This window comes from Mirounga leonina, unplaced genomic scaffold (assembly GCF_011800145.1).
Source record: "Mirounga leonina isolate KUSES-001 unplaced genomic scaffold, KU_Mleo_1.0 Mir_174, whole genome shotgun sequence".
Taxonomy (NCBI): Eukaryota; Metazoa; Chordata; class Mammalia; order Carnivora; family Phocidae; genus Mirounga; species Mirounga leonina.
The window spans coordinates 45471681-45491031 of record NW_023270451.1 but is presented as its reverse complement, the minus strand read 5'-3'; the positions used below and the strand labels follow the sequence as shown (position 1 = coordinate 45491031).

The 19351-nt window shown below is 44.8% G+C and overlaps 1 long non-coding RNA gene across 1 annotated transcript in view; it reads left to right on the top strand.

The window, feature by feature from the left end:
- The window catches only part of LOC118020931, a 34791-nt gene extending 15446 nt beyond the window's left edge, over positions 1-19345 (top strand). Inside the window, exon 3 of the long non-coding RNA XR_004682055.1 lies at positions 19228-19345. This is a non-coding gene — a long non-coding RNA (uncharacterized LOC118020931). The remainder of the gene's footprint in view (positions 1-19227) is intronic.
- Positions 19346-19351: the final 6 nt, after the last annotated feature.

Below are 19351 nucleotides of genomic sequence, written 5' to 3'. Positions count from 1 at the left end.
TGTAAGTCTCTAAGGAATTTTGGAACCAAGGTTTCCAGGACCTTGAGGGGCTAGGTATTATTGGGAAAAGGTCATTTATTACTGTCTAATAAAACCTGAGCCATGAGACCCTTCAGATGTATATCAGTGGATCATATGCTTGGGGGATGATTGCCAACACGTATCTTGGGGGGTTTAGAGATAAAGGAAATTTCTAAAGGAATTTTTATATGTTAAAGTAGACTTGCAGGATCCTGGGGGGTCGGGCTAAGATTGCTTTGCCCTTAGCAAAGTATTAACATCGAGGCAGCTGAGTCCCTAGAGGAAGGTCACTCTGCCTGTTTCAAGGACTTGTCAGTGGGCTGTATGTAGGTAGTAAGGAAATTTAATACTTTTTCTTCTGCCTTTGTTTCCCACATCACCAAGCATTAGGCCCACGTCTTATGCAGAAAGAATAAGGAAGCAGGACCAGCACATGGACCCTCACAGCTGCCTCCCTCCTCAGGGGCGCTTGCAGAAGCCACGTGCAACAAGTTCTGACATCTCGTTGACAGAGGCAGGAGGGAAGGGGAGGAAACTGGCATGAGAGCAGAGGGGGATACTGGCAAAAGAGAAGCCCTTTAAATCTTCCAGGGACAGACGAAAGGAAATTCTTTGATGTTACCCACAGTTTACCTGCCTGGAAGAAGAGGGTGAAAAGGTCTCTTTAGCTGGAAAGGTGTCTCTGCCATCTCAGGGTCGGCCTGAGATGGCATGCTGGCTAGATGCCAAAATGCATTCAGCTCACTGTTGATTTATTCCTCCTGAAAACAGCAGGTGGAGAAATCTCTCTCAGCGCCATGGCAACCAGATCTCACTCTCCTGTAACAGGAGAATTGGCGAGTGCACCCCTGCAGGCTCTGATCCATTAGCGTGCGCTAAGCTCCGTTCGAGGCCAGGCCCTGTGCTGGCTGGTTGGAACGCAGAGATGCATAAACTGAAGCCCCCTGCTTTATGGGCCTCCACAGGCTGCCAGAGGAGACAGACGTGCACAGCCAGCAGCGTACTAAGTAATCCACAGAAGGGACAGAGCCCGTGCTGCCGCAGGGGCGGCTCCCCCGCGGGATCCGGGAACTGACCGGCGGGGCTTCTCTGAAGAGCTGAGCTTGACTCGAATTTGGCAGAGTCGGTCACAGCTGGTCAAGAGCAGGAGCTGGGGAAGCCTGAGGGTTGTGGCACCTTTGAAGAACAACAGGCACAGCCGGAGCCCAGGGCTCTCGAGGGTGCTGGAGACAGACCGGGAGAGACGCACGGGTGCTAACGCGGAGCACTCCGCAGCCACCGCCCTCGCTCCCGTCAGCCACAGCCTAGTGCCCAATCCAGGCGCCAGGTTCCAGCCCCACCCCTTTTTTTAACCCCTTCCCTTCTTTTATTTTTTTTAAGATTTTATTTATTTGAGAGACAGCACAAGTGGGAAGGAGAGGGAGAGAGAATCTGAAGCAGACTCCACGCTGAGCGCAGAGCCCAACGTGGGGCTCGATCCCACAACTGCGAGATCATGACAGGCGAAACCAAGAGTCCAGCGCTTAACCTTCTGAGCCACCCAGGCGCCCCACCCCTTCCCCTCTTTTAAAAAAAATCCTCTCTTGATATCACAATGATCACGATAGCACGATACCACCTTCTCCTCCACCTTCTTCTGCAGTTCTGGCTGCCCATCCTCACTCTTCTTATTTCCTCCCTCACCTCCTTAAATTCTGACCTTCTTCTCAGGCTACACTGCCTCTGGACATATTAGAAACCTCTCTGTCTCTATTTTTCCTTGTGTATTGGTCTCAGTTTCTTCTACCACAAGATGAGCCCTCTACACATGTCTGGGGACATGACAGCAAGAACCCCAGTGTGGCAAACATTATGGAAACACATTTCCCCCATATCCATCTATTGATCCTGGAGAATGATTGTGATTGGCATTGGTTGGGTCATATGCCTGCCCTAGGACCTGTCACTGCTATCATAGTGATGGGGCAGTATGGTTCATGATGAGGGAAATCAGCCTCCATGACTGGCCCAATCAAGGTCACATGGAGTGAGTGGAAAGGCAGTTTCCAAAGGCAAGTGTGTCAGGGCTCTGGTCAGGAGATGGGAACTACATGATGTTAACAGGGAGAGTTGAATATAAATGATTATTAACTGATAACAGAGGCTTAACCACCAAGGGATAAAGAGAGCTCTAAAAAATACAGGAACAGATGAAAACAAAATGTGGTATATATGTGCTGTAGAATAGTATTTCACCATTGAAGGAAGGAAATTCTGACATACACCATAGCACGGATGAACCTTGAAAACAGTATGCTAAGTGAAATCAGAAAGATACAAAAGGACAAACACAGCATGATTCCACTTCCATGAGACCCTTGGAAAAGGCAAGTCATGGAGACAGAACGTAGAAGAGAGGTTACCAGGGCCTGGCGACAGGGAATGGGGATGGAGTTTCAGTTTGGCATGATGGAGAAGTTCTGGAAGTAGATAGTGGTGATGGTTCCCCAACATTGTGAGTGTACTTAATGCCACTGAATTGTATACTTAAAAGTGGTTACAATGATTGATTTTATTTATGTAGAGTTTACCACAATTTTTAAAAGTCTGCAGGTGTGGTGGAATGAGTAGCTGACACTAATCTAGCACTGAAGCAGAAGACCCAAGGAAGAAACCGACTGGGAAGGACCTTCCCCCCTGCCCCCATGCTGAGAGTCAGACCCCCTGGAGAGACATTCTGTGGCCCTTCTCTCTGACACACAAAGGTACAGTTTAAAGGGGCGCAGGTCACTCCAGTTGGGCTCTGTTGTTGAGTTTGATTTGGCTCACCGTTGCATCAGTTTGGTTAAGGAACATGAACAGGTCTCTGATTGCCACACATGGCCTCACCCAAGACCCCTTGAGCCTGAAGAGAAGCAGGTGAATTTGTATCCGTCAGGTAGAAACAAGGTTGTCCCAGTCAGGTGTCTGAACAGTATGAGGGGATGTTCAGAAGCATGTTCGCCAGTGCTGTTGGAGCTTCGGGCCAGAGGAATACTTGAGAAACATCCGTGACCTTGTGAATTCTCCTATTTCCATAGTGTGCAGGCAGGGATGACCAACCCCACAGGAGGGCAGGCGGGAGCGGTAGGGGCCGCCTGGCCCAGGCAGACCGTGTGACTGCGCCCGGTGTCATGGACAAGGTGTGGGGTCATCGCACCCCTGCCCTCACAACTCAGCCCCTCCAGGGTCCAAGGTGTGTCCTCCCCAGGCGCTGGGGGATTGCTCTCCCTCTACCCCACAGAATCGGCACAAGCCATTCCAGCGCCTGTACCTTCATCTTTCGTTCAGCTGTCCCCAGCACGTGCCCAGACCTTCTGTCCAGAAGGGACAAGTGCAGGAGTGACAAGGGCATTTTTACAGAACTTACAGAAACCGACTACAGAGCTGTATGGGTCACTGCAGGAGGATTCAGTGAGCAGGGCTCTCAACCAAGTGACCATTATCTTTGAGATCTAGGACCATCTCAGGCAACAAGAAAATCCAGGTAGCTGAAACAGCATTAAGTTTGTGTCCTCTCACTCCATTTTCGGGTCTCTTTGTAGCTGTTAGGGGGAAAAAAGAGCACTGTAACCAGGAATGGTCAGGGTAGAATCCCAAATTTTCAAAATAGGCTTATATTGCTCACCACCCCTTTTGTCCTGATCATTCCTCAGAAAGCACCAGGGAGAGATGATCCCATGCTAGGCATGGCACATTGAGGGACCGTTAGTCGGCTTGAGCTGCCATAACAAAATGCCACAGCCTAGGTGCCTTAGACAATAGACATTTGCTTTCTCACCCTTCTGGAGGCTAGAAGCCCACCATCAAGGTGCTGGTGGATTCATGTTCTGGTAAGAGCCCTCTCCCTGGCTTGTAGGGGACCACCGTGTGCTCACATGGCCTTTGGTATTAGCCATGCCCTGGTGTCTCTTCTTCTTTTTGTAAGGACACCAGTTCTACTGGATCAGGGCCCCACACATGATCTCATTAAACCTTAATTACACCCCTAATGACCCTATCTCCTAATACAGTCACATTGGGGGTTAGGGCTTCAACCTGTGAATTTAGGGGGGAACATAGTTCAGCCTGTAACAGTAACCCAGCTGAGGAGGAGGTGACAGGGGTAAAGTTAGATGTCTGGATGTTAAGTTTGAAGGACACTGTTCCAATGCTGGATAATGCCACATGCCTGCAGATGACAGGAGCATGACAAGACCGTGACATACCTTGACAATGGGCCATCTCTTGGGTGGCCTTTGCATTATCAACCGCAGATGGTATGGAAAGCTGAAAACAAAACACGGTTTTGTTTCAAGGGCCATAAGGGCCCATGTCGGTTACGGAGCTGCTGTATTCCTTAGTGCCTAGAACAGTGCCTGGTACATCACATGTGCTTGATATATTAATAGTCACTGGGCTTCTTTGCCTATCTCATTCTTTTAAACTCTTTTATTTCCATTTTATTTTGTTGAATTTTTGTCATTCCTGTCTTCTGTGTCCCTAATATTTTCAGCAGTGTTTTTCCTCCCTTGGGCTGTTTTGTTTTTCTTTATTTTCTTTTTTACACTTTTTTCCTGAGCTCTCGTTTCGCCTCCTGAGGTCTTCCCATCTTTTCCCTGTACTCTTTCTTCATAGAGGCAGTCCCTTCATCAAGTCTTTTAAATGCCTGGCAATTGTTTGGTTACAGCTTTTGTCTGCTCTATGGCAGCATTTTCCTGGTAAGCGTTTCACATCTGCCACTTGCTTTTCCTATCCCATTCCTGTGCATGGAGAGATCCTCTGCATTTTCCTTTTGATGAATCACCTTTGAACAAGTGGAGTTTTCCCTGGACCAGCTCTTTGCGGGAGCGACGTGTGGGATGGGTCAGAGCAATGCTCCTTGCTAGCCGGAATTTTTCCTGATGATCCAGGGTTCACACATGAGCTTGATCAACCTTCACTTCTCAGCTTAGGCATGTCTCAGCAAGTTTGGCAACCCAGAGATGCGGGCCTCTGCCAAGGAGATTTGCATGATTTGATTTTCATTTATTTATTCCTTTTGTTGCTTGAATGATATGAGAGAAGAAGTTTATGTCCCAGTGCCTGGGGGCAGAGAGAGAGGGTGGAAAGACAGGGTGTCTGCAGGTGTCCTCAGGAGGACCAGGTTTGTAGCTGTCTGGAGAGAGTTGCTGCAGGCAGCAGAAGACAGAGCTCTTCTGCTTCAGGGCCAGATGCTCGTGTGAGAGGCCACAGCATGGCAGAGAGGGCAAGCGCTTCTCCCCGCTACTGCCAGGATCAGGGGCTCAGGAACAGGCTGAGAGGAACGCAGCCCTGCTTTGGCATCATGTGAACTGAAATCTTGGGTTACAGGGAACAGAAGCCAGCTGACCAACGTGGGCAAGCACCCAAGCTTTTCTTTCTCCTTCCACTTTCTCCACATTTCCTGTGCCTCCATCAACAACAGGACCACCCTCCCCACATCTTGCCAGCCTGGTCTCCTCCTGGTCCTGGACCCAGGCTTGGCCTAGCACCTTTTAAGACCTAGTTAGGAGTCTAAATGTTTGAACATCTTGATCAAAGAGGAATCTATTGTAGATCACAAGATCAAAGGAGGAATTGAGTATCAGACTCTGTATAGATGGGGCCCTGCCTCAGGTGGCTCAGCTGGAATCCTCTTTGGACTTCCCTTCAGGTTCAAATTCCTAGAGAGAGAGTCTTATGTTTATCAATAATAAGAGAAAAGAACTAAAATACATCAGCCGCCAAGGGCTAATGTCATCTTTTTTGCATTTGCTTTTATAGAAGAAACACCAGTGCAATATCATGCTCGAGCCTGTCCTTCCTAGAGATTACCAGACCATTTCATTTATTCAGTTACGATCAAAGGAACCAAATGATAGCAATGGCCAAACTTTTTTTTAAAGATTTTATTTGAGAGAGAGAGCACGTGAGTATGATCGGTGGAGAGGGGCAGAGGGAGAGGGAAAAGCAGACTCCTGGCTGAGCAGGGAGCCCCATGCAGGGATCAGTCCCAGGACTCTGGGATCATGACCTGAGCCCAAGACAGACACTTAACCGATTGAGCCACCCAGGCATCCTAGCAATGGCCAAACTTAATCATCAATAACCCTATATTTTGACATGGGTAAAAATAAACTCTTTTATTTAAACTCTTTTCACTATGGGTTTCAAGTTAAAATATGATATTTCTTTGGAAATGTCTGTTTCCTTTTATAATCTTTATATAATCCAGGTTACTGTTGCCCTTGGTTCTTCATTTAGCTACTAAAAAGATTTGATCTCAACTCAGTCCCATCCATATCACCTATTGGCATGAGTTGTGTGGAGCTCAGATGAAAAGCTTGCTGAAAGCCTGCCTAAACCCAACTCAGCAGTCTAAAGGAAATTCTGATGAGGAGAATTTGGAGAGGACTAAATTTGGGGAGGATTCAATTAAATCGATAGAAGGATTAAAAATTGGACTTAAGTAAGAAAAAGGAATTCATGGAGAAGAAAAAGATGTTTCATTACACAGAGAAATTAAAACCTGAAGCAATTACCATTGAGATTTTTGTTCAGGAAATGAGTATCGACTACCTACTGGGTGCCAAATGAGGTACTTCATGCTAACGGTACCAAAATAGATAAGACCTAGGCCTGGAGCTCATTGAGCAGTGGAGAAAGTATTTGCATGTTTCTGAGGAATCATCAGGAACTGGGATCAACAGTCTATTATATTTTAATTGCCATTTTTTTTCCTGATTATAAAAACAGTGCATGCTTATTGAAGAGAATTTGGGAAACAAAGAAGAAATTTAAAATGGTCTCTGATGCTGCCAGCAGAAATAATCACTGTTAATGTTTTTTGTAAATATATGTGGTTATAATAAACACTGGCATTGATTAAGTGAATTCCATGTGCTAGACTCTCATTTCATCATTAGCTCTATGAAGTGGGTACCATAATCATCATCCTCATTTTACTGATGAGGAAACAGGTTTTGAGGTTAATCTGCTCAAAATCCCATGGCTAGGAATTGGCAGAGGTAGAACTAATCCAAGACTCATCTTGTCTTCTTCTCAAGCTCTCATAGCACCCAGGGACCAGAAGGACCCAGCAGCCAAGCCTTTGTCATCAGAGGGGCAAGGCGCTTCTGAATATAGCCCCATGGCTACCGCTCAGCTCTGACTTTCAGGGGCCTAATGCCCAATTCCTGTGGAGAGACAAAGGCTGAACTAGCTGTACTGTCTAAAAATAAGAACAAAACAAACCAGAAAAACTTGGTCTCTGGGAACTCTTCAGTAGTAATGCAAGGGGCAGAAAAGGACGGTTTGTCACACTCCTCGAGGAGGGCACTGTGAAGCCGAAAGGCAGTGCCTGCTGATGTCGTGCTGCCACCTGGTGGAATTAGTGGTATAGGACACTGTCCAACAAGACCAGCCCTGAAAACACTCCCTGGGAGAAGGAGAAATATTTGGAGAGAACTTTACAAGAAGTCGGAAGTCTTGCATTAGCGGGTAGGGACAAGAGTTATAACTGCTAATGTCACCCCCTTGCTCTCCCTATATCCTGATGGGGGATGAAGAAGCTCAGATGATGTATATTTACCTATAATCATAAAAAAATGTTTTCTTCAGTACTTTATAATAATGAAATTATCTCTGATGTTCACGCACCTGAAATACTTAGTAGATCTACTAGATCATCGTCAGGAGTTGGTGGACTGGCATCTAACATCAAAAGCAGGGCACAGAGTAAGGGATCAAAAAGTGCAATCTGGAGGCGCCTGGCTGGCTCAGGAGGTAGAGCATATGACTCTTGATCTCAGGGTTGTGAGTTTGAGCCCCACGTTAGGTATCGAGATTACTTTAAAAATGAAACGAAACAAAACAAAGTGCCATGTGTTGGGTTCGTCCGTTTCACCCCGCCTGGGATGAGAGGCTCTCAATCGTTGCGGTACTAATGAGAGCGGAAAGCCCTCCTGCCCAGATGCTCATGTATATTGATGACCTGACTCACTTGTCCTCGTGAGTCCCTTTTTGAACATGACTTAGAGGATTGTGATCATTGTCTTACATCTCCGTTCACTAGACAAAATAAGTTTAAAATAAAGAGATGTACGTCAAAAACGAAAAAGTGTTGGTTTTCTGCGTCTTCTGTCAAAAAGTCAGATGAAAAGTCCCATGCAGGATGTCTGTGGGATTAGATATATTGTAGAACACAGGCACGGAATCTCAGGTTCAGGGGTGGACTTCAAGGAATCTACAGAACCCCCCAAATATTAGGCAAAATGCAATTTGTCTGAAAATGTGTTTCTACCCCCCCCCCCCGGGGAGAAGATCAAGAGCTTTCATCAGCTTCTGCAAATGACATATACCGAAAGAGAAGGTTCAAAATCATTGCTGGGAACCCCTCAGAAGGTCCCTCAAATCATGGGGTTCTCTACTGTTGATCAACATCACATGCACTACTGTTGTGAATTATCAGAATTATTAGCTTTAAATAAGTGATGATGGTGGTCAGGCAGACTTTCATCCTTTTCTCCTTTAGACCTGCAAACCCAACTAAAGATAGAGTCCATGTGAACGGGCACTGGGCAACAATAAGGGCCCCCCACCCCTCACCCCCCGCCCCCGGTTCTGAGTTTGGCTCTGCCCTATAAAAGCTTGGTGACTTTGGGTACTTAATGCCCCTGGCTCTCATTTTCCTTATCTGAATAGTAAAAGCATGTGATGATATAATTTTTAAGTTCTTCTGCATTATTAAAATTCAATGATTTAGGAGAATGGCTTTCAAATTTTTTTAGCTTCAAACCCCATCCCAGGTTTCTGAAGATTCCCTGGGGCCACTGCAAAGATTTGATTTAAATTTGGAAGTCCTAGGGGCTCCAAGGAGCACAGTTTAAAAATTACTGTCTCTGGATAATTATGTGAGTCATCGAATTGATACGTGAAGAGGTAACTAACATTCTTAAAGAAGATTTTGCCAAAAAGTTGTGTTTAAATTGAACTTGGATGACAGTAAGATTTCCTATTGATTTAAATTAAATCTAGAATTAGGAGCCCCTGTGTCTTTCCTTTCCAATTGAATTTCTGATTGATAATCAATTAACAGAGTATTCTCATTTAGCATTTTGCACTTTTTTGCTTTCCAGACTGCCACACATCTAATGAAAGAAAACCCTTAAAGATTATTGGGTTTAAATGAAGTTCTGGAAAAAGCAAATTTAATCTATGGCAGAAAATCAGAAGAATGGTGGTTGCCTCTGGGAGGAAGGGTGAGGATTTGCTGAGAAGGAATACTGGAACATTTGGGGGTGATTTGGGGTTATACATTGGTCAAAACTTAATGGAGATGCACAAAGATTTTTTTTTCATTTCATTGAATTTAAATTTCACATTTAAAATATGTGAATACAGTGGTACCTGTGTGGCTCAGTCGGTTGAGCGTCTGCCTTCAGCTCCAGTCATGATCCTGGGGTCCTGGGATGGAGCCCCACGTCAGACTCCCTGCTCAGTGGAGGGCCTGCTTCTCCCTCTGCCCCCCCCCCCCATGCTCTCTCTCCCTCTCAAATAAATAAATAAAATCTTAAAAAAAAAAAAGTAAAGAAAATTTTGTCACTTGCTATTATGAGGATGAGCCTTAAGGACATCATGCTAAGTGACATAAGCCAGTCTCAAAAAGGTCTTGTTCAGATGTAGCCTTATAGCATCTGCTCATGGCAAACTGACCATCTCTGATTTTTGCAGCCGGTACTTAACCCAGCAACCCTATCTAGATGAGGATACTATATAAGTCAGGATCTGGCAGGAAAAGGTGACTCACTCAAACAAGGCAACTGAGGAGAGTTTAATGAAAGGACCATCAATAGAGATGTGAAAGGTTCAGGGGATGGTTCCCCTCCACCTGGATTCCACCAAGGTCCCCACCCTTTATATGACCTTATGCCCCAGCCCTCTCCCTACTCCATCCCAGTTCAGGTAGCCCATCTTTAGTCCCTCTGGGGGTGGAGCTGTGGGCTCTGCCAGTGGTTGGCAGTCCCAGTGAGCAGGAAACTTAGCCGGGGAACCTTTGAAATACACCAGTGTCTGGGCCCCACCTCCAGGAGTTCTAATTTAATGGGTCTCGGGTGCAGCCCGGGCATTGGTGCTGCTTAAAAGCTCTCAGGAGATTCCAGCAGGCCCAGATCAATTATTTCAGGCTCTCAGAGGTGTAGGATTGGGTACTTCTTCGAATCTCCCCAGTACAGCCAGAACCAAGAAGCTCTGTTCTGTTTTCTATCAAAATCTGTTGCTTTGGCATAAACTTGGGGGCATAAACTCTGTTGTCCTCAGACCTTCCTTTCAAAGTGGATTTCAGAAGTAAAGTAATTCAATTTAAAAACTGAGCATTGATTAATTTCATCTTAATAACACTACTTGGGGTATTATCAGTAGCTCTGGCCAGAGCAGAGTTGAGAACAAGGGAATAGAGAAAAGCAACATCCATATTTCAGAGCATCATTATGCACAGTATCCAAAAGGTAGAAACACCTCAAGTGTCCACTGATAAGTGAATGGATAAGCAGAGTGTGATGTGTGCATAAATGGAATACTACTCAGCCTTGAAAAGGAAGGAGCTTCTGACACACGCTACAACATGGATGAACCTTGAGGACATCATGCTGAGTGACATAAGCCAGCCACAAAAGGACAGATACTATTTAAGAACATTTTTAAAGCAGGAATATTTAAATAGTTCAAAATACCTTCATACACACATTAGATGAAAAAAATCCCTCAGTCTTCCTCCTGCCCCACCCCCTGGGCTTGCTCCGGATACTGGGAGAGCAAATTTTACCATCTTCCTTTCCTCTTAATCTGGCCTGGTGGGAAGACCCCGCTGGGCCTAAGAACATGAACTCACTGGAAAAGAAAAACAACTTCGCAGGCTCCTCCTAATTCACCATGTGGTCAGCGAGGGTGTCCAGAGTGAGGGGCTCAGCTGTCCAGAAGCAAGCCAGCAAGGACTCCATCATGGGTGGGACCACCTGGGGCAGGGCTGGATAGTGGAAGAAGAGAAAAGTGGGAGTAAAACTTCTCTGCATAGTAAGGTAGAAGGAAACAGATGTTATTTCCATGCATACTGCTGTAGGAAAGTGTTCTTTGTTGCCATGGATTCCCCACTGGACTGTCTCTGAGCAGTGTTTATCCTGCAAGCTGCATATGTGGGCTTCTGGCCAAGAGTTACCCACAGGGGGGCTGGAGGATCCCAGGGGAAAGGAGGCACCATGATGTCACCTGGCCCTGGGGAGGAGAGCTCACAGGGTCTGAGAGACCAGGAGTAATGCCCACCCTGGGCTCCTCTATTGGAGCTCTTTGGTGACTAGATTCTAAACTCACCCCCAGGGAAAGGGATTGCTGTGGTTTACTGTGTTCCACTGTGATGTTCAGGATAAAGGTACAGATTCCAGAGCAACACCAGTCTGTGTATGCTTCCCTGGATGGCCTACAGAACCGAAGAGGAGGGTTCAATTTGAGAAACCGAAAGTGAGGCTAGAGCTCGCTATGCCCATGAGAGGACTCTTATACAGCATTTAACATTTTCCCCCTTTTTAAAATTTACTTATTTTTATTTTTAAAAAATATTTATTTATTTGAGAGAGAGAGAGAATGAGCATGGGTGGGGGGGGCACAAAAAGGGAGAAGCAGACACCCCACTGAACAGGGAGCCAGACGTGGGGCTCGATCTCAGGACCGTGAGATCATGACCCGAGCTAAAGGCAGATGCTTAACCGACTGAGCCACCTAGGTGCCCCTCGTTTTCCTCTTTTGATTTTAGGAACAATAGTTAGCATCTAGTTTTTAGACACTTTTTCTGCTGTGAAAATCAACAAAGACCAACCAAATGAGATCATTTATTCAGGGCTTGCTATAGCAAAGGAGTCAGCCACCATCACACGTTTTGGCAGAGACCCAGAAGCAGGCAGAGGCGTGGGAAAGCTTTATCATGGAATGAGGGGAGGGCTGTGGCCGGCCCCAGTTGGAGGCTCTTGGCTTGTGTGAGCTGTAGGCTGGCTAACTAGAAGTGGGGTATTTTATGTGACTGGTCAGGAATGTATATTTGCTTTCTCTGGAAAAATGAGGGGCAAGAATTAGGGAGGCTGTCAGTTATTAGTAATGTGCTGACCCTTTGGGTCTGATTGTTCCAGGGGTTCTTGCTTGATTTTCTGGACTGGTTGGTGGAGAGAGAGGTCTGACTTTCTACAAGTCTGACTTAGAGAATAGATCAGCTCCCTGGGCTGGTTGCTGCAGGGTGTAGGTTAGAGGTCTCTTGGTATATGTGGTCTGGCCATTGTCCATTGGTATATTCAGTCTCTTGCTACCAAACCTTGAAGTGTCTCAGCCCGACGGTCTAGTGATGGTAGATTGCAGGAGTACGAAAGGATGGGCAACCGTTGGAAGTGCAGCTTTCTTTGCTTCCCCTCTGCTCAGGCCAGTGTGGCAAAGGCCATATCAGATCAAGGGGACCAGTGGTCCAGAAGTTCCAGGTGTGGCCACTACCAAGGCCCAAATCGAGGAGTGGCAGGTAACAACAGGGAAGCTCCCTCTGCATTGTGAACCGGCTCAGGAGTCACAAATCTGTAAGAGGAAGGTCACCTTGACAGCAAAAGGAAGCACTCCAGTTCTGCTGGCTTTGGAAGATAAGGGAATTCCCAGAGAGCGAAACCCTTTGATAAAATCCCTACTACCCCTGAGTTATTTCAGAGTTTGCCATTGAAAGTGATGTCAATCAGTCAATCTGTCCCAGCATCAAATTGTAAACAGCTTCTTTGCCCCCGCCCCCACCATCAGCTGAGCCCACCCTCTAACTAGAAATCTTCAGACGTGTCTCTGAGAATCATTTTCTGCCCTCTGACACCCTAAGATTTTCTTTTTTTTTTTTAAGATTTAATTTATTTATTTGACAGAGAGAGACACAGCCAGAGAGGGAACACAAGCAGGGGGAGTGGGAGAAGGAGAAGCAGGCTCCCTGATGCGGGGCTCGATCCCAGGACCCTGGGATCATGACCTGAGCCGAAGGCAGACGCTTAACGACTGAGCCACCCAGGCGCCCCTGACACCCTAAGATTTGGTTTGATTCTCATATGGCTTCTGGATTGCTGTATGGCTTGTTTTATTCATATTTACTTCTCTTAACCTCCACCAGACTGTAAGCTGTCTTTATCACCTGCGGTGCTGATGCAAGGCATTGCAAAAACACGGGCTGATCTGTGTCTCTGTGACAGATGACACATTCATTCTCCCAGTACATACTGAGAGGCTTTTTCCTGCCAAAGCAGAAGATAGGTGCTGGAGGACACAAAGAGAAGACAGCCACTGCCCACTGGCCTCAGGGTGTGAGAAAGCAGCCAAGTAATTAAAGACAATGTGATAAGTGCTAAGTAAAGGAATGGAAGTAAGTACAAAGTAGCTTGGGAACACAAATAAGGAAGTGACTTGCTTTGATAGGCAAATCAGGTCTCCCAGAAGAGGTAACACTTGAAGGCTGAGTGGAGGTTTTCCTTGGCAGAAAAGGAATAAGACATCCAGGTGGAGGGAGAAGTTTTGGAATGCGGAGTAGCTCAGGTGATGGAGTACCTCAGGTGATGGCATCCAGGGGCCAGCAGATGGGTGGATGAGGGCTGGTGGAGATGGAGCTGCCCATGTCCACAGGAACTGGACTACAAATGGCCTTGTTTGCCCTTTTTTTTTTTTTTTTTTGAGATTTTTATTTATTTATTTGTCAGAGAGAGAGAGCACAAGCAAGGGAAGTGGCAGGTAGAGGGAGAAGCAGACTCCCCGCTGAGCAAGGAGCCCGACTAAGCGGGATTCAATCCCAGGACCCTGGGATTGGGACCTGAGTCGAAGGCAGACACTTAACCAGCTGAGCCACCCAGGCGTCCCTTGTTTGCCATTTTTATAAGGCATTTGAATTTTATTCTAGTGGCAACATGGAGTCTAGGCAGGCTGCTAAGCAGAGGAATGTCAAACATCTGTGTTTTATTATAATTTTGGTATCTGTGTGGCAGATGGATGGGGATGCCCAGTTAAGAGACTGCAGATTATAAGGACCTGAACTAGGACAGATGATGAGGGTGGAAAGGGAAAATGGGTTTAAGAGGTATTAAGGAAGGAGAATTGGTGGGACTTGGGAAGATGATATAGTTTTGGAATGTTGGTGAGGTCCAGAGCCCACGGCCAAGAAAGAATTCTTGAGACATCTTTGGTGCAAAGAGGTGATTTTATTAAAGCACGGGGACAGGACGTGGGCAGAAAGAGATGCACTGGGGTTCTGAGGAATGGCTGATTATGATTATATACTTGGGAGCTGGGCGAGGTAAGGAAAAAGGGAGGTTTTCAAAAGGACTTTGATATACTAAAGAAGACTTGGGGTACTGCCTGCCTTGCTATTGTCAAGCTAAGGTTGTTTTCCCTTGTAGTAAGGATTTAACATTAAGACGGTCAGGAGCTTCCTGGAGGAACGTTATACTCTGCCTGCCTCAAGTATTTGTCAATGGGCTGCAGGTTATAAGGGCATTTCCTATATTTCCTTCTGCCTTTGTTTCCCACATTAGAGGGAGTGAAACAGAAAATTGGGGGTGCTAGGTTTTTAGCTTAGACAACTGGATTCGTGGTAAGGAATTGAGAGATCCAGTCCTGGGGTACCTGGGTGGCTCAGTCGGTTAACAAGGTCTGCCTTCAACTCAGGTCATGATCTCGGGGTCCTGGGATCAAGCCCACGTAGGGCTCCCAGCTCAGCAGGAAGCCTGCTTCTCCCTCTCCTGCTGCTCCCCCTGTTTGTGCTCTCTCACCCCGTCTATCAAATAAATAAATAAAATCTTTAAAAATAATAATAATTGAGAGATTCAGTCCTAGCTCATGATGGACATGCCCAGGGAAGCGTACCAGTGGCCATAACAGAGAAGGAGAGCACACCGTATGCACTCCATAGCCGAAATCACAAGGTGGCTCTGAAAATCTGTAAATCACTGCAGTTCCCTTCTGCTCCTGTGGTGTAAACTAGATCTTCCTTGGTAGTTTTCAGGCAGTCAGCTTGCCAAAAGGCAAAAGGGAAGTCCCACGGTATCACCTCCTGTGTGGTGTTTACCTTGATACACCCTACCGTACCTTTGTTCTATGATGGTCTGTGCTTGATTTGGTCTCCTGCATATATGAGTAAATATCTGCTGTGAGAAATGTCTCTGAATTATGCCTTGAGAGTTACTTGTGGAATCTCCATCGAGATCGGCCCACTTTGTTCCCCTGTTGGAGCCTATATGTGGCATCTCTTCTGGACACCTTGAATTCTGAATTGTCTTCCCTCAGCCCCTCTGGGGGGCCTCTTTGGGTGGCCATTAAGATTTGTGACTCTTGGGCACCTGGGTGGCTCAGTTGGTTAAGCGACTGCCTTCAGCTCAGGTCATGATCCTGTAGTCCCGGGATCAAGTCCCGCATTGGGCTCACTGCTCGGCAGGGAGTCTGCTTCTCCCTCTGATCCTCCTCCCTCTCATGCTCTCTGTCTCTCATTCTCTCTCTCTCTCTCAAATAAATAAATAAAATCTTTAAAAAAAGAAAAAAAAATTTGTGACTCTTGCATGCTAAACCTGGTTTCTGAACAGTTCTGGCTCCACAGCAGCTTGTGTTTTTTTTGTTGTTGTTGTTGTTTCCATTGGTGGAAGAAAAGCGGGTGGTTAAGCCTTGATTATCTGATCTCTGTCAAGTGGCAAATGGCTGGGAGCCTGGTGTCTCTTTGTCTTTTTTTGTTCCTGTTTTTCTTGAAGATTCTAATACTTGGGAAACCGGTATGTATACCTTAACATCACAAGACAATGGTTTAATCAAGCACTTGCCACCCTCAACTATAAAGTTGAAAATGCAGTTATGTCATATCCAACACTGTTGATTTATTATATTTTTTGACTATTAATACAATCCTTTGTGTTCTTTGTCTTATGCTCTGTATTTAGTTTTGCCAGTTCTCTGAGTATCTATAAATGAAAAAAGCCTTGCCCCCCTTGCAAAGGAAGGAAATATTTTCTTTTTTAAACAGTCTGTTAATAAGTATATTTCTCTCGTATTTGTGGAAATTAAAAAAAAATTTTTTTTTCAAGTAGGTCCACGCCCAGAGTGGAGCCCAACATGGGGCTTGAACTCCCAACCCTGAGATCAAGACCTGAGCTGGGCTCAAAAGTTGGACACTTAACTGACTGAGCCACCCAGGCACCGCATGTATTTGTGGAAATTTTTTTAAGCAGCTTTATTGAGAGGTAATTCACATACCATTAACTTCATTTAAAGCATAAAATAGAGTAGGTTTTAGTATAGCCAGAGTTGTGCAGCCATCACCACACTTTTAGAACATGTTTATCACCCCAAAAAGAAACCCCGTACTCATTAGCAGTCATTCCCCTTTTTTCCCCAACAGCTGAACCCCCACCCCTAATCCCAAATCCTAGGCAACCACTAATCTACTTTATATATAGATTTCCCTAATCTGAACGTTTCATATAAATGGAATCATACAATATGTGGTATATGACTGGTTTCTTTCCCTTAACATAATGTTTTCAGGGTTCATCCATATTGTAACACACATATCAGTACTTTATTTCTTTTTATAACCAAATGGTATTCCATTGTGTGGATATACCACATTTTGTTTATTCATTCATCAGTCGATGAGCATTTGGGTTGTTTCCACTTTTGGGCTATTATGAATAATGATGCTATGAACATTTATATACAAATTTTTGTGTAGACATGTGTTTTCATTTCTCTTGGGAATATGCCAAGGAGTGGAATTGCTGGGTCATATGGTAACTCTATGTTTAACTTTTTTGAGGAACTGCCAAACTGTTTTCTAAAGTGGGTGCACCATTTACATTTCCATCTGCAGTGTATGAGGGTTCCAATTTCTGCATATCCTCCCCAACCCTTATTACTTTTTGGCAATCCTAGTGGTATAAAGTGGTATCTCATTGTATTTGGCGTTTCTCTGATGGTTACCTATGTTGATCAGATATATGATTAGCAAGTAGTTTCTCCCATTCTTTGGATTTTCTTTTCACTTTCCTGATGGTATCCTTTGAAAAGCAAAAGGTTTTAATTTTGATGAAGTCTAATTTATTTTTTTTTCTTTTCACTTGTGCTTTTGATGTCACATTTAAGAAGCCTTTGCCTAGCTGGTGCAGCCACTCTGGAAAACAGTATGGAGGTTCTCAGAAAGTTGAAAATAGAGCTACCCTATGACCCAGCAATTACACTACTGGGTCTTTACCCCAAAGATACAAATGTAGTGATCCAAAGGGGCACCTGCACCCCAATATTTATAGCAGCAATGTCCACAATAGCCAGACTATGGAAAGAGCCTAGATGTCCATCAACAGATGAATGGATAAAGAAGATGTGACATATATACACAATGGAATATTATGCAGCCATCAAAAAAAATGAAATCTTGCCATTTGCAATGATGTGGCTGGAACTAGAGGGTATTATGCTAAGCAAAATAAGTCAATCAGAGAAAGACAAGTATCGTATGATCTCACTGATAAGAGGAATTTGAGAAACAAGACAGAGGATCATAGGGGAAGGGAGGGAAAAATGAAACAAGACAAAACCAGAGAGGGAGACAAACAGTAAGAGACTCTTAATCTCAGGAAACAAACTGAGGGTTGCTGGAGTGGTGGGGGGTGGGAGGGATGGGGTGGCTGGGTGATAGACATTGGGGAGGATATGTGCTATGGTGAGCACTGTGAATTGTGTAAGACTGATGAATCACAGACCTGTACCCCTGAAACAAATAATACATTATATGTTAATAAAAAAAATTAAAAAAAATAAATGTAAATCTCATCCAAAAAAAAAAAAAGGCTTTGCCTAACCTAAAGTAATAAAGACTTATTATGTTTCTATCTAAGAATTTCATAGTTGTAGCCCTTACATTTAAGTCTATGACCATTTTGAGGTGATTTTTGCATACGATAAGAGTCCAACTTCATTCTTTTTTTTTTTTAAGATTTTATTTATTCATTTATTTGAGAGAGTGAGAGAGAGAGAGCACATGAGAGGGGGGAAGGTCAGAGGGAGAAGCAGACTCCCTGCCGAGCAGGGAGCCCGATGCGGGACTCGATCTCGGGACTCCAGGATCATGACCTGAGCCGAAGGCAGTCGCTTAACCAACTGAGCCACCCAGGCGCCCCCAACTTCATTCTTTTGCATGTGGATATCTAGTTGTTCCAGCACCATTTTACTGAAAAGCCTGTTCTTTCCCCCCCCCATTGAATTATCTTGGTACCCTTGTTGAAAATCAGATAACTATAAATACAAGCGTTTGTTCTGGACTCTCACTTTATTGATCTGTATGTTTTTCTTTATGCCACAACCACACTGTCGTTGCTTTGTAGTAAGTTCTGAAATTGGGATGTGTGAATCCTCTGATTTTATTCTTTTTTTTTTTTTTTCCAAATTGTTTTCACTCACACCAGCATCCCAGAAGTCCCATCAGATAGTTTTTGTTTTGGGTTGTTAATTATTGGAGATTAATTAGCCACAAGATTTTTTTTGTCATTTGTGAACACCATAGTTTATATCTAATTCAAACAGGCATATTTTCTATCAAAGGGGAGGGAAATGTATACAAAGAAAAAAGAAACAATTGAAACTGTTTTTTCATGACTTGGAAAATAAAGAACTCTAATTGAGGGGCGCCTGGGTGGCTCAGCTGGTTAAGCGTCTGCCTTCGGCTCAGGTCATAATCTCAAGGTCCTGGGATGGAGCCTGCTCCCTGCTAAGCAGGGAGCCTGCTTCTCCCTCTTGCTCTGCCTGCTTGTGCTCTCTCGCGCTCTCTCTCTGTCAAATAAATGAATAAAATCTTAAAAAAAAAACTCTGATAGCAACTGTAAATATACTGAACGTGTGTTTTTGGAATGCAGATGGAAGTAGGAATGATTGCTTCTGACTTTTCAGAGCTTCATGACATCCCAAGAAATTGTAGAGGTTCTGAGTACAAGGCTCTTTCTTCTTCCATTCTCCACTAAAAGGAATAGGGAAGTTCAATAGAAATAAATGCAAATGAGCAATGTCAAGGTATGAGGGAACTCATATCTCAAAAATTCTTCTAACAGTTATCTAGCTTTCCTGACAGTTTGATAAGATATTTTCAATGTATGGGTATGTGATGGTTAATTTTGTGTCAATTTACAGGGTGTTTGGGGATGAAATTAACATTTAAATCTGGATTACCCTCCGAAATGTGGGTAGGCCTCACCCATTCAGTTGAAGAACTGAACAGAACAAAAAGACCAGCCTCCCTGAGCAAGAAGGAATT